Here is a 13738-nt window from a genome sequence, read left to right on the forward strand (position 1 = left end):
CATAGTCTTGCATGAACGTAGGCACTGAAGAACCATGGCTGATTCTCTTAGACGTTTGTGTATCATCTGCAGAAGCCTCATCACACTTCAAGAAAAGGGAGCTGAAGGAGTGAACAATGCCAGTAAGGCTCGCGGTAGTAACATTCTCGCCGCTACAAGTATGTTGGTTCATGTCTCTTGTCGCAAACGTTACATTGATAAAAAAGATGTTGCGATTGTCCTAAAAAGAAAAACGTCATCGCCGATTCAAAAACGAGTTACTCGCCCGTCGGATGGGTCCTTCAACAGCAACAGTGACTGCCTGTTTTGGGGAACGCCTGTCTTATTTGACGACCGTCACGTGTTGAAATCAGAAAATGTGCGGGTGAAAACACAAACATTGCCACACAGCATTTTAAAGTGTTGCAATGAATGAAACGATACCGGGTCACAAACTGTCCGAGGTCGAATTGAGTACTTCTCATCTGATCTTCATGCAGGAAATTGTGTCTATCACAGATCATGTAGGATCTACTTTCGAACAGGTAAAGCAATTCCTCAACAATACTGCACCGACAATTAGTCAGCGTAAAAAAGAAATCCGGATTGGCCGACCTACAAATGATGAGAGAATCCGAGCATTTCAGCGCATCTGTAGTTATTTGGAAGAGCACGATGATGAGCAACTAACTGTGGGAGAACTTTTTACAAAAATGGGCACATTTCTTATAGGGACTGATCACATTGCATATGACAGACGGCACATGAAGCGTCAACTAATGGAGTACTTCGGTGAAAAAATTATAATTTTTAGTGACAGTGGAAAAAACGACTTCATTACACTTCGAGAAACTGCCAATCACATTCTACGGGCATATCGTGATTTACTACGAGAGTATGATGAAGAAAAGGAAAAAATAGAATAATAGAAACCGTAGCTCGACTGATCAAAAGCGACATAAAATCCAAACTACAAACTGGAAGTGATACATATCCTTCACCCAGCGACTTGACCATTCAGGAATTCCTTCAGTACATTCCACCTAGCCTTAAACTATTCTATGCCATACTTTTTGCCGGAAAGGACAATGAAACCAAAATAGCATCGATTGGCCAGTGTTTGATGCAAGCAGCCAGACCAAGAGATATGTTAGCTCCTCTACAGTTAGGTGTTGCTGTGCACTTGCACCACCACTATCGATCGAAACACCTGATTGACACGCTGCATCACCTGAGATTTTGCTCTTCATACAGGGAAGTGCAGCGGTTTGAACGCTGTGCTGCAAGTACATTTGGTAATCGTGTGATCGAAATGCCAGCAGACTAGACTCTCCTCTTTGCAGCGGATAATGTAGACCATAATCTCCAAACGCTGAGTGGTTTAGGTACATTCCATAGTATGGAAATGTTGGCGGCCATTACTCCATCCACTACTACCAGTCTAACCATTCTTCGGAAGCCCGTCTCTGATGCTGATGTGAAGTCCCTTGCCAGTGTTCCCATTCACGCATATTCTAACCAGGGCTATTCTTGAAAAGGTCAACTGTGAACTGGTAACAGCACCATCACTGAACGAAAGCTCCCTGGATATTTTGTGGAAACTTTCCTGGCACTTTCCGTCACGCACACCAAACTGGTCAGGAATGATGCAGGCCATTCACGCAGATCCATCTCTTCATCATTCGGGGAAATCCACTGTTCTCTGCTTACTGATTATTGACCTCCATCCATCTGATATGTCATGCATCTATTCCACTTCAGTGTACCTGAATAATCTTGCGAGAAAATATAAAGTCACACCAATCATCACCTTAGACTAACCACTGTTTTGGAAAGCTACGTATCCTGCATGACAGAGCACATAACACCAGTATTAAGGAGACGGTTTTCCTGTTGGGCTCATTTCATACTCTGATGAAGCTTCTAGGAGCAATTGGTTCCCTGACGGATGGTTCAAGCTTACGTGAAATCTTGCATGAGCTTTATGGAGAAAATTCGGTTGTACATATTTTAAGTGGCAAGTCCGTAGCAAGAGCCTTCCGTGCGCACATGATGGTTGACCTCGCATTAAGTGCATTGCTTGTGGAAAATGTTTTTCTGCAGACCGAGAACGGAACACACAGAACTATCAACGATGCTTACTCTCTACCAGAGTCTGATGTCGGGTGAGATTACTGTAATTGGAGCTAGTTCTTCACCTCTTCAAGAAGCCCGAGAAAAAATAGAAGCACGAAAGTCAGAACTTATTAACACATCAAAAACAAGTCAGTTGTGGCTTGCATACCAGCGGATGTTGACTACAGCAAGGAAACTTGTGGCAGCAGACCGAACAGGAAGTTGGGAGGATCACCTTGATGCTATAGCAGAGTGCATTCCCATATTCGCTGCAGCAGGACACTTCAATTATTTGAAGTCGACGTGCTTGTACCTGCAAACAATGTTAACGCTGCCATCGGTAAATCCAACAGTTCACAAAAGGTTTCAAAATGGGTTCGGAGTTATTAGAAGAAGCAACCGTTATTGGGCTGGGCTGATCTAGTCATAGAGCAGGTTCTGATGAGATCGCTAAAATTCACTGGAGGTCTAACCCATGGGAGTGGAATGTCGGAGATGCAACGATCTTTGTGGGTGCTCTCAATGCCAGCATGCTCCGAGTACAATCTGGCGATGCAAACTCTTACTCACACAGCATATGTCACCTGCGAACAACAGAAAGAAGCCGAAACGTCAAGAATATCACGTGATATCAGTCACACACGTCGCATTTTTGCAGGACTGCAGCCCATTTCACCATTTGACGGAGACAAATCGTTGAGAAACATTGCCACTGACGTCACAGCGGATTCCTCGGTCAACGTCCATAATTTATTTTCAGTTGGAGAAGAGCTTGCGAAGAAACTATTTGGCAAAGACCTGTTCACTGTGAAGTGGAAACGTGCAGATGAAGTGAAAACTTTAGCATCCCCGAGTAGTGTTAAAATCAGCAGCGATATCTCCGTCGATTCGAATCTTTTGTTTCAAAGACTGTTAGTTGTCGCTAATGCAGGCAGCACATCTTTAGAGGAGACCTTAGCGCATGAATTATGTGCCTACCCACCAGCTTTATTTGAGTCACCCAGCATGATGCGTAAGGCAGACAAAGCCCCACTGGCCCATGCGATACTACAGTTCAGCAAGCAGCAGACCGCACAGTTTGAGAAAACGGAGCCAGACAATATTCTGTATGTCTTAGACGGAGGATCTCTGTTACATAGACTACCATGGTGTAAAGGCAGTTCGTACGACAATATCGCTGCATCATTTGCTGAGTATACGGTTCGTAAATATGGCACATCAACCATCGTGTTTCATGGGTATGGAATTTGCTAACCATTGTTCATTGAAACTGTGCTACCAGGTGTGCAAGAACGTATTGTACTTGCAGAAAGCATGCCCTTCCATGTCCTATTGCTTGTGGTGTGTGCCAAGAAACTGAATGTTTTAACTCTTTAAATGAATATGGTAAGGACAGTGTTAGCGTAGGCGATGACAATATAGATGTGTAATTTACCTCCCAAAGTTTTTCGTTATTCCCATTCTTTTGCTTTAGAATATTTTTGCTTTATATATAGGTGTTATGTTTCTATAAAACGAATTGTCTTGTACACTGTATTATGGTATTGCTATTGCTATTTGCTATTGCTTGTGGTGTATGCCAAGAAAATGAATGTTTTAACTGTTTAAATGAATATGGTGAGGACAGTGTTAGCGTAGGCAATGACGATGTAGATGTGTAATTTGCCTCCCAAAGTCTTTCGTTATTCCCATTCTTTTGCTTAAGAATATTTTTGTTTTATGTATAGTACTTATATTAAAGCGACCTTTGATTTAAAGAAAGAAACAAGATTTTTTCATGCATAGAACGATTATCAGGGCTGCCAAGCCCAAGAAAGGTAAAAGTGTAAATTTTCCCAATTTTTCGAGGTTTCTTTTCTTCTTTTTCTACAGATTGGGCACAGGGGGCACAAACGATACGTCGTTGGTAAGGTGGTTCTATAACCTTTCCAACGCGGTATGCTTCATGTCTCTGTGACAGTTAGGGAGGATGCAACATCTAAGAAACAGAAGTTACACCACAGTAAAAAATATACAGAGTGACCCTCCTTTATCCGCGGTTCCGAATTTTTATCTCCCTTACTGTTGAACCTACGTTCTTCATTTTTTTATATTATTGTTACCAATGTCTGGTGTACGCGTAGGAATTTTTCTGCCGGAGTATGAGGAAGTACAGTGTTGCCAGGGTCCAAGAAATATTAAAAAAACAAAAATCAACTTTCTTCTTCTTCTTCTACGGGTTGGGCATGATGGGTACAAAAGTCACTTCGTTGCAATTTGTGGTCTATGAGCGTTCCAACGAGGTATCATTCATGTCTCTGTGTCAATTAACAGAGCTACTAGAGCCTCCAACGTAAAGGTCTACGATTTTTTCGAAAAACTATGGTCCGCCATTTTAAAAACCGTTTTTGGGGGTGTTCCCGTGGTTTGATTTTGTCGGATTCTGGATATTTTCATCAGGTGAGGTACCTAATCAAAATACAGGTGTAAAACTAAAGGTTGCAATTTTGCCCAGGTCAAACCGTATTTTGACTCGACTATATATAAATAATTTGTCGACTAGATATATATATGATATACAGAGCCGGCTCTACCATATGTGCAACACGTGCATTTGCATGGAGCGGCAAGTTTGGAGGGTTCAACAAAATATGTCATAAGTATATTATTTAAATTAAATATTTCTTGTTGGAAACAGATTTCATGATGACGGTAGTTACACATACTAAACTGAACTTCAATTTGAATACTACATTCATGAATTTATATTTAGGTCGCATTAGTTTAAGGTCACATGGACAATACTAAAGCAAATGGTTAAATAAATCCCAGCACAAATTGCTTGATTGTTATCAAATGCAAGAACTCAATTCTCGAACACCTTTTCCACTTAGTTAGTTATCACAGTTCTGATATGATAGCTAGTCTTTTCTTTGTCACAAACAAGTTCCTTATCACTGAAGGTGGAAAGAAGTTTTTTTTTTTTTTTTTTTGAAAAAAAATAATAACAGATGTAGAAGTAAAATCAAGAAATAAAGATAAAAAAGCTATTTGCATTTTAATTGCAAATTGATATATTGAGATCGAAGCTTGATATTAAATTCTATAAAAAGGGTTACCATTTTTTAGGTGTGTTTGCTTTATCTTCACTAACATAATAGATTATTATTTAAAGAAAGAAACAGACACAACGAGATTGTATTTGTAGTATTTAAGCCTTTCTGAGTGCGAGTGTATTTTCCTTCCCCCCTTCCTCGTTGTTCATGCTGGAATAGCATACTTAAAATCGTGAGTTTTAGGATTTGTTCTTTCTGGAGAAAGGGGAAGGCTGCAAATGATGCCACTGCACTGGGCGGCAAATGCCCTAGGGCCAGCCCTGATATGTACATACAAGACATGAATATCGGATGACACAATTTGAAGCAATGCAGGGTGTTTAAAAATGAATATTATGGTTTTGAAACCGTAGTATCTATTACAATTAACTTGCAATTATAAATATTATCAAATGAAAGAGCAACTCAAACAGTTTTGTACACACACATACACATGCATTGTTTCCTCTGTCTACCGTTAGAAAGACTTAGTAGTAGCAAAGATGGAGACTAGAGAGCAGAAAGCTTTTTGTGTTCTAATAAAGACTGAATCTGTAGTTACAGTGCAACCGTCTGTGTGAAGAATATTAAGGAGACGCTTGCAACTACGTCCTTATCGTTTTCAGTTGCTACAGGTCTCAAGCCCACAGACTATGGTTTACATGTCAATTTCGCAAATGAAATATTGCTGCATAACAATGAAGATTTTCTGGATTGTGTCGTCTTCAATGATAAATTGACATTTCACCTAGGAGCTAATGTGAACACACATGTTCACATCTGGCGGTTAGCAAATCCTCAGGAGATGGTACAGGTGAAACCAGACTCCCCTAAATTGAACCTGTTTTGTGCCATATGGCGGAAAATTTATGGACCTTTCTAGCCTATCGACTAGATGTGTGCCGTGTGACGAATGAAGCTCACATCAAACACTTGTAGCAAAAACTGTTTGAGGCGTTCTTTTTCTTGATGTATTGTTTATAATTGTACGTGACATGTAATAAATACTACCAAGACTAAAACCTCGAAATTCATTTTGAAACACCCTGCATTTCTCACCAACAGTATTGGAACTAAGATGTAAAAAGGGGAGAAAATTTTCCTTATAAAGTTATTGTTTACAACAACGACATTATTATTAGCCGAAACTAAAACTACTGCAAAAACAGGAGTTAGTTAGCAGTCAGAAAAATGTAATCAAATGTACACTCATAACACTTTCGGACGTAGGTGGACAAAGTGGCACACACGGATGTGTCACTTTTTTAATCCGCTCCTGTGTGGACACTAGTTAAGATATCGGAACATTATTTTTGCCAAATGTGGTTGGACCATAGTTTATAATATTAATTTCTTTTTCGTCTGGGTGTCGAATTTTGAATTTCCTTTACTTCTTTTTCTCTGTAGCTTCCTTCGTTGAAGAGAGACCTCCTTAAGACTTGCCCTGTAGATACCTCGGATGGATATATAATTGTTGACATCAATTGGGCGGGCCTGCGCGGTGTTGACAATAAGGGAAATTAAAATTTTCCTAAATTTGGGCAAAAATTCGAAAGTTTTGTTTATATATCCGTACCTATACGTCCGAGTGCAAGTCAACTTACGCCAGTCGAACGTTTGTCCTTGCTGAACAAACGCGGGTACAGATCGTTAAAATGGAGTAATCAGGAAGGGCACGAAAATTCGTATTTAGATTCTGACCCTTGATTTTTCCAGTTTTTCCCAACCTTTCTGTTTACCGTAATATATTTTTGGTAATTAGAGGCTTTGTTCCTTAAATATCCCCATGATACTTGTAGAATATATTAGTGGTGTAACATTTTTTAATTTAAGATACTTTGAGTCTGCCTGGTAACAGTGATGCTAGCTACAGAAAATTCTAATTCCAGATTTTAGGAGGAAATTTTGGGAAAATTATCTGTTTTGTGTCTATGGTTTCCCTCTTGTTGGCTACTCTCGTACAAACGTACCCGTATCTAAAAGCCTCGTCCTTAGCCTACACAGCGCACCATAAAAATTTTCACTAGAATAATTAGGGGAAGTACAGTTAAGGTTTATAATAAACCATGTTCTGTAAATGGTAAGAAAATGGTTAATTTGTGAGGTAGAATGGGATTTTTATTTTTAAATTTCATGCTTACTTTGTTAGATATCACCGTGATACTTGTAGGATATATTTTTGGGGTACCAAGATTTATTTTCAGATATTTTTCGTCTGTCTGATGGCAGTGTTTTCAGCCAAAACAATTAATTCCCAATTTTAGGTGAAAAATTCGGAAAATTTCCCTTTTCCCCTCTTGCTGGCTACATTGAAACAAAAGTACCACTACCTGAAAGCTTCCTATTTGGCCTACAGAACACACCATAAAAAGTTTTAATAGGATAATTAGAGAAGCTTTAGCCTTGTCATATCTGTTGATTTTTACTTCTGAGGCGTAAAAAGTGTCGAAATTTCATGTGTATGATGACAGAGAACTTTTCTTTCTCTCTTTGAATGGAAGCCAGCAACTTCAGGATTTCACTTTACCTTGTCAACACACCAAAGATTTTTTTTTTTTTAGGTGACTCTAACCCATATGGCAGCAGTGGTGCTTGGTGCAAAAAATTTTGAAATTCGGTTAGGGATTTTTTTTTTTTAAATTTTCACCCCTACATTTTCCTCAATAATTTCCCACCCGTTGGCATCAATGCAATGTGATTTACACCAAAAAATAGCCACATCCATTTTCTAGGAAACAAGGCCTTAACCATATCAATCGAATAAATGGTTTTTGAGCAATAAGTCACAAACTCAAAATGTAGGAAAACGCCAAAAATGACCTGGGTCCGAAAGGAATAATCATACTATTTTGCTCGTATAGGTACAAAGAAACAAACGATTTGTAAATTACGAGGGCTTCAACTCAAGTTCTGTTGATTATTTCAATAATCTGCAACATAAATCAATAAATAATAGTTGACAGAAAAAAACAACAGACATTTAAAAAAAACTGAAAAAAACGATGTTTTTTATTGGAAAAAAACTTCAAGAAACGATTTTTTACAACACTATTTGGATGTAAATCCTGACTTAATTAGTATTTAAAAGCTTTGCAGAACTATGTGCATTAAAATTAAAACAGAAATATTGTGAAATCTCAATTTTAAACTTCACGTCTACCTTGATTCCAAATACCTCTGCTGTTATTTCTTTGTTCAGCCAATGTTTGTAGGAGCCGAAACTTGCTATTGATTTATATTTTTCGCTTATATCATCTTTATTTCCCACTATTTTTGCATAAAATTTTAAAGAAATATTAACTACAAACTTCTTTCTCCCATGAACACACAAAGAAAAAGTAATACGTTAAGGAAACAAAATTATTGCGGAAAAATGTAAGTTACAGTATACGCGCCATTTTTTGAAGATGGTGGTACTTCAGCGTTTGTGGAATTCCGCTCTTGGGAGGAGTAAGGAAGCAACATCTACAATATTAAAATTACTTCATTACTTACTTAGAAAATGCTTAATACATGAAGTCACTTAAGTATGAAATTCGTTATATAAAATTTTAATTAGAAATAAAGGAAACATATATTTCAGCGTTTTCGAAAATTCCGCTTGTTGAAAGGAAAGGGAGTTAATATTTACGATTATATGGAAGACTGAAAGCAATTCACTGAAAATCCAGGACATGTAGAAATTTAAGATGAACAGAAAACTTCTTTTGTAGCGAGAACGAGTAAAAAAGGATTTTTTTTTGAAATACATATGTTAAAAGAGGTAAAACGGATTCATTTTTTTAAAAACCCAGAATAGAGTATCACATAAATCCCTGAAGTAAGGGAGATGAAACTCGGCATACAAACTTCTCATTAAAAATAAGCGGACATAAAAATAAACACATATTTTAGTCTTAATTTTTTTTTTTTTGTTTTTGTTTTTGTTTTAAGAGGAAAGAGGCCTTTTCTATTATTTTGTTCCTCCACAATGAAAGCAATGTTGTCTGTTGTTTGTCACTACATCACGGGAAAATATCTGAAAATTTTGAAGCTAATTTTGGAACACTACCTAGCTCGAACTAAGTTTCAATCACTATTTTGATTAAAGAACGTATCTTAAGTATGAGTATGGGTATGGGAGTCAAAATTAAAAAGTACACAGAGCATCTCAATAGCCCCTCAAGTTAGGATATTGAAAAACTGTATTTAAACGTTTCATTTCAAGCAAACGGAAACATGTACCATCATTTTCTAAAAGTCTGTTTTAAGAGGGTGGAAGATGTAATTTTTATAGTTTTCGCCACATTGCAATAGACATAGCTCTTTGTTTGTAAACGCATCACGGAAAACTGATTACCCGTTTGAAGTGAATCTTGGAACATAACTCCTACCTCAAGATTTTTATTATGTCACATTGATTAAGGGACAAATCCCAATGGGGTAGGAGAATTCACAATGTAGGCAAAAAAGAATATCTTACGTTTTTATTATTACTCTTTCATTGAAATGTGTATTTTAAGCGGGAAAGCGGAGTTCAAATATTTTCCATAAATCTATTCTCTTCGTGCAAAGAACGGACGTTTCAGCTAGTTTCCTTTAGGAACACAAGTGTGCTCGCTACAAAATATATTTTTATTCTTTCGTATGAAAAAAAAATATATACGAGGTGTGTTTAAAAAGTATCGAACCTTTCCCGCATAAACCAATGAGACGCCGGAGACTTTCTTTAGTATAGATGTACACGGGACACTCATGAACAGTCGTGAAATTTTTCCCGCCCGCGGAAGCGTCAGTTGCTGGCAGTCGGGAAACGAGTGAAGACTTGTAGTGAGCGGTCGTTGGATTTCAGTTTATGTAAAATGACAGAAAAACTTGAGCAGCGATATTGCGTCAAATTTTGCCAAAAGCTTGGCAGTACCCAAGCGAAAACCATTCGCAAGATTCAACAGGTTTTCGGGTACGATTCATGAGCACCTCACGCATAAAGGTGTGGTACAACCACTTCAAAGATGGCCACATATCAGTGGACAGTGAGCCACGTTCATGTAGGCCCTCAAGCCGAAATGACAATGTCAGTGAGCTTGTGCGGATTGTGGTCTTGCAGGACCATCGTATCACAGTCCAAGAAATTGCGAACGATATAGGGGTAAGCATCGGATCGATAAATCCAATTTTGAACGAGAATTTGGGCATGAGGAAAGTGTCTGCGAAATTTGTACCGAAACTGCTAACAATGAAGATCATTCTGCGCATTTGATTCAGGCTTTCATGCCCAAATACAACATTCCTGTGTGTCATCAGGTTCCCTACTTACCCAACATGGCTCCGCGTGACTTTTGGTTATTTTCTCAAGCTTAAAATGCCACTAAAAGGGACCCGATTTGAGTGAAGAGAAGACATTATGCGGAATGCGACGGCACGGTTGCTCACCATTCCAAAAACTGCGTTCCAGAAGTGTTTCCAACAATGGCATGAGCGCTGGGAGAAATGTGTACGTTACGAAGGAGACCACTTTGTAGGGGATTAGTGTTTCGGATTTCCAAATCAATAAATGCATTTTTGCCAACCAAAGGTTCGATACTTTTTGAACACACTTTGTATATACTAGTCCTCGGCTAGCTTAGGACTTCGACCCCAAAACCTCAAATTTGCTCGGTCTTCGGCCTCGCACTTCTCATATCCCTAACATGTCTCCAATCTTAAGCGATTTCGAGATAGAGCCATCTTATAACAACTGTAATTCCACCCCTTTTCCCTTCTAAGGGAGACATCAGAAAACGTTGTTAACATTTACTTAATCGACATGTCTCTACTCGTAAAGGATTTAGAAATATGGCCATGTTATTTTAGTAATTACAATCCCCATCCTTTCTCCTGTTCTAAGGGAAAAAACGCTGAAACACGTCTTTAATTACATAAAATGAAAAGTCTAAATACCAAATATCATATCTCTAACCTAATGGATTTCAAGATATGGCCACCGTATTTTGAAAAAAGCACACATGTATGTAATTATTTTAAAAGAGAAGTCCACATACGAAATTTCATGTATATAACCTTTAAAGACTCCGAGATATGGACATTTTAAGATAATAATTGCCACCTCTCTTTCCCACCACCCCATCGAATTTCAAAAAATCCTTCCTTAATGGGACCTTACATCAAAACATCAAAAATCATATGCCCTGTCCAAATTTCAAGTTTCAAGCTCAAGCGGTTTGGATTGGGAGTTGATCAATCAGTCAGTCAGGATCATCATCTTCGATACATTGTAAGAATTCCCACCTTTCAGTGCAAGTACGTGTTATTTATGCAACACGTGCTATTGTTTACAAGCACCAGTACAGCAGACGATACACATAAGTCACGAAAACAGCACGCCGGGAACGAGCCACCCAGAAATGGCCTATAAAAATGGACCCAGAAAGGACAGAAGTATCAGTTGACCACTGATAACTTAACCTACACCTGTTCCTGAGGTCACCCTGGACGAAGGCCAGCCTAAAATCCTTGGAGGCTGCTATGAGCTAAAAAGGTTACCAAAAAGTACCGCATCCTGAAGTCGCTGCAAGATGCCCTGGAGGCTGCTATGAGCTAAGGTGTTCCCGTATAAAACATTTCCTTCCTTCACCTCATTGGTCATCAGGAAAATTTTAAGATATTCACTTTGTAGATACAAAGACTAGTTTGTAATATTTTTATAAAATAAATTAGGTGAAGGGCTAGAATCCCGGATTGTCATTGTCTAATTGTCTCTACCCACATAAACATTACAATTTATATAAAATGAAGACGTATATGTATATAATAATTCAAAATATTAAAGTAAGATATATATCAATCGTTTAAAAGCTTATTCTTTTCCATTATTCCTTTTTATAGAATAATATTTTATTTAAATACATTTTATACTTACAAGTTTCATATAATACATTTTCAGACAAATAAAATATTTTTAAAATGAAGCAAATATAGGTACAAACTTTAACAGGAAATAAGCCATAAAAAGAATTTTTTTCAATCGCCTGTGCAGACACTCTTTCTGATTTAGCGTGTTTTTCATTCGCCAGTTATAGCAGGGCCAGCAAGAGATGGTCTCTGACATTTCATACCACATGCGGAGAGACAAGGCATCTCCTACTTTGGCACTAATGTTAACAACCACGGTCACTCTGTCTTGCACCATTAATTAAACTGCCATATAGATGCACCGAAAAAAGCCTTGACACAGAGTAGTGGTAACGTCATTGTGAGCTGTCAGAGACCTTCTCTTGCTGGTCCTGCTAGAATAACTCAATCTACAGCACCTTCCTATGGCTTCGCTCCTTGCAAATTGAGGCAATAAAACCTACATAGTAGTCATTCTGATGTAGATGATTCTCTTGGTATGAAGTAGGTGTTTTCTTGATTACGTCATTATGAAATGCTTCTTGCTGACCTACAATTAATCTTGAATATCTTCTTCGTTTCTCCTAGTTTTTACTTTAAAAAAAAAAGAAAGAAAATCATCAGGTCCTTGGGAGAGTTCGAACCATCGATCTTCGGTTTTACTTAAGTGTATTTTTCACGGAGCTTACTATTCGACTTTATCACTCAGCGTCTTTCTTTCCTTCCTAGTTAATGTAGATGAACCAGAGTGAAGTGTGCAATTCATATTTTCTTAAAGCTATCTACAAAGGTTTACTCCATATATATGCAAATCCATACTATGATATTATTTTTGCAATACTGTAGTAACGTGTTAGATACTTTCCTGGTATAGAAAGAATGTTAAAATGTTAAGTTCGGATGATTCCAGGGTTGGAAATTAGGTTTTGGACTCACACAGGAACATGCACTACATTAAGTTGTGCAATACAAAGAAAATAAACAAATAAAGACACTTAAGTTAAACATGAATGCAATTGTAGACTTTAAAATTGGTCTACCTCAGGAAAGCAAAGGAACAAGAAGCAAAGGTGCAATATTTCTTATTTGCTTTTAGTTGCGCGCATTTCATTACTAAGTGTGAAACGACTTAAACATAGATAAATATAAGCTACTGGAATTCAAATAAGAAATGCTGATACAAGAACCTTATCTTTCTTTCAGTCGCCGGATATTATTAATTTAAAATCCGTAATGGTTATTTTAACATAATGAATTAGTAGCAGCATTCTTGCATTTTAAACATTCAAATTTCTCATTTCTGGAAAAAAGATTGAATTGCTATGAAAGTTAGCTTAAAATATTGGGTCTAATTTAGAAATAGAAGATGATTTTTGTTTAACGTCCGACGACTATATACCTAGGCGAAAGGAGATTGTGATAATGGGATGGATGATAATGGTAGAATAAAGAGATTGAGAAGAAACGAAAGAACTCGGAGGACACTCACAATCATAGTGTTTGTCCATGGACTCCAAGCACCAGATAGAAGTTACAAACAAATCGTTACGTTTTTTAACAAAGGTTCATAATTTGAAAGATTCTTCTCATGACGGTTCCATGACCTTTTACCTGAGTGTATTTTAGCCAGCTTTTATTTCCTTTTAATATTTATTTTCTGTGAGAAACGCGAAAGCTAAAACATTCTGAAATATTTTTTT

This window comes from Thermobia domestica, chromosome 14 (genome assembly GCF_964235325.1).
Source record: "Thermobia domestica chromosome 14, izTheDome1.hap1.1, whole genome shotgun sequence".
Lineage (NCBI taxonomy): Eukaryota > Metazoa > Arthropoda > Insecta > Zygentoma > Lepismatidae > Thermobia > Thermobia domestica.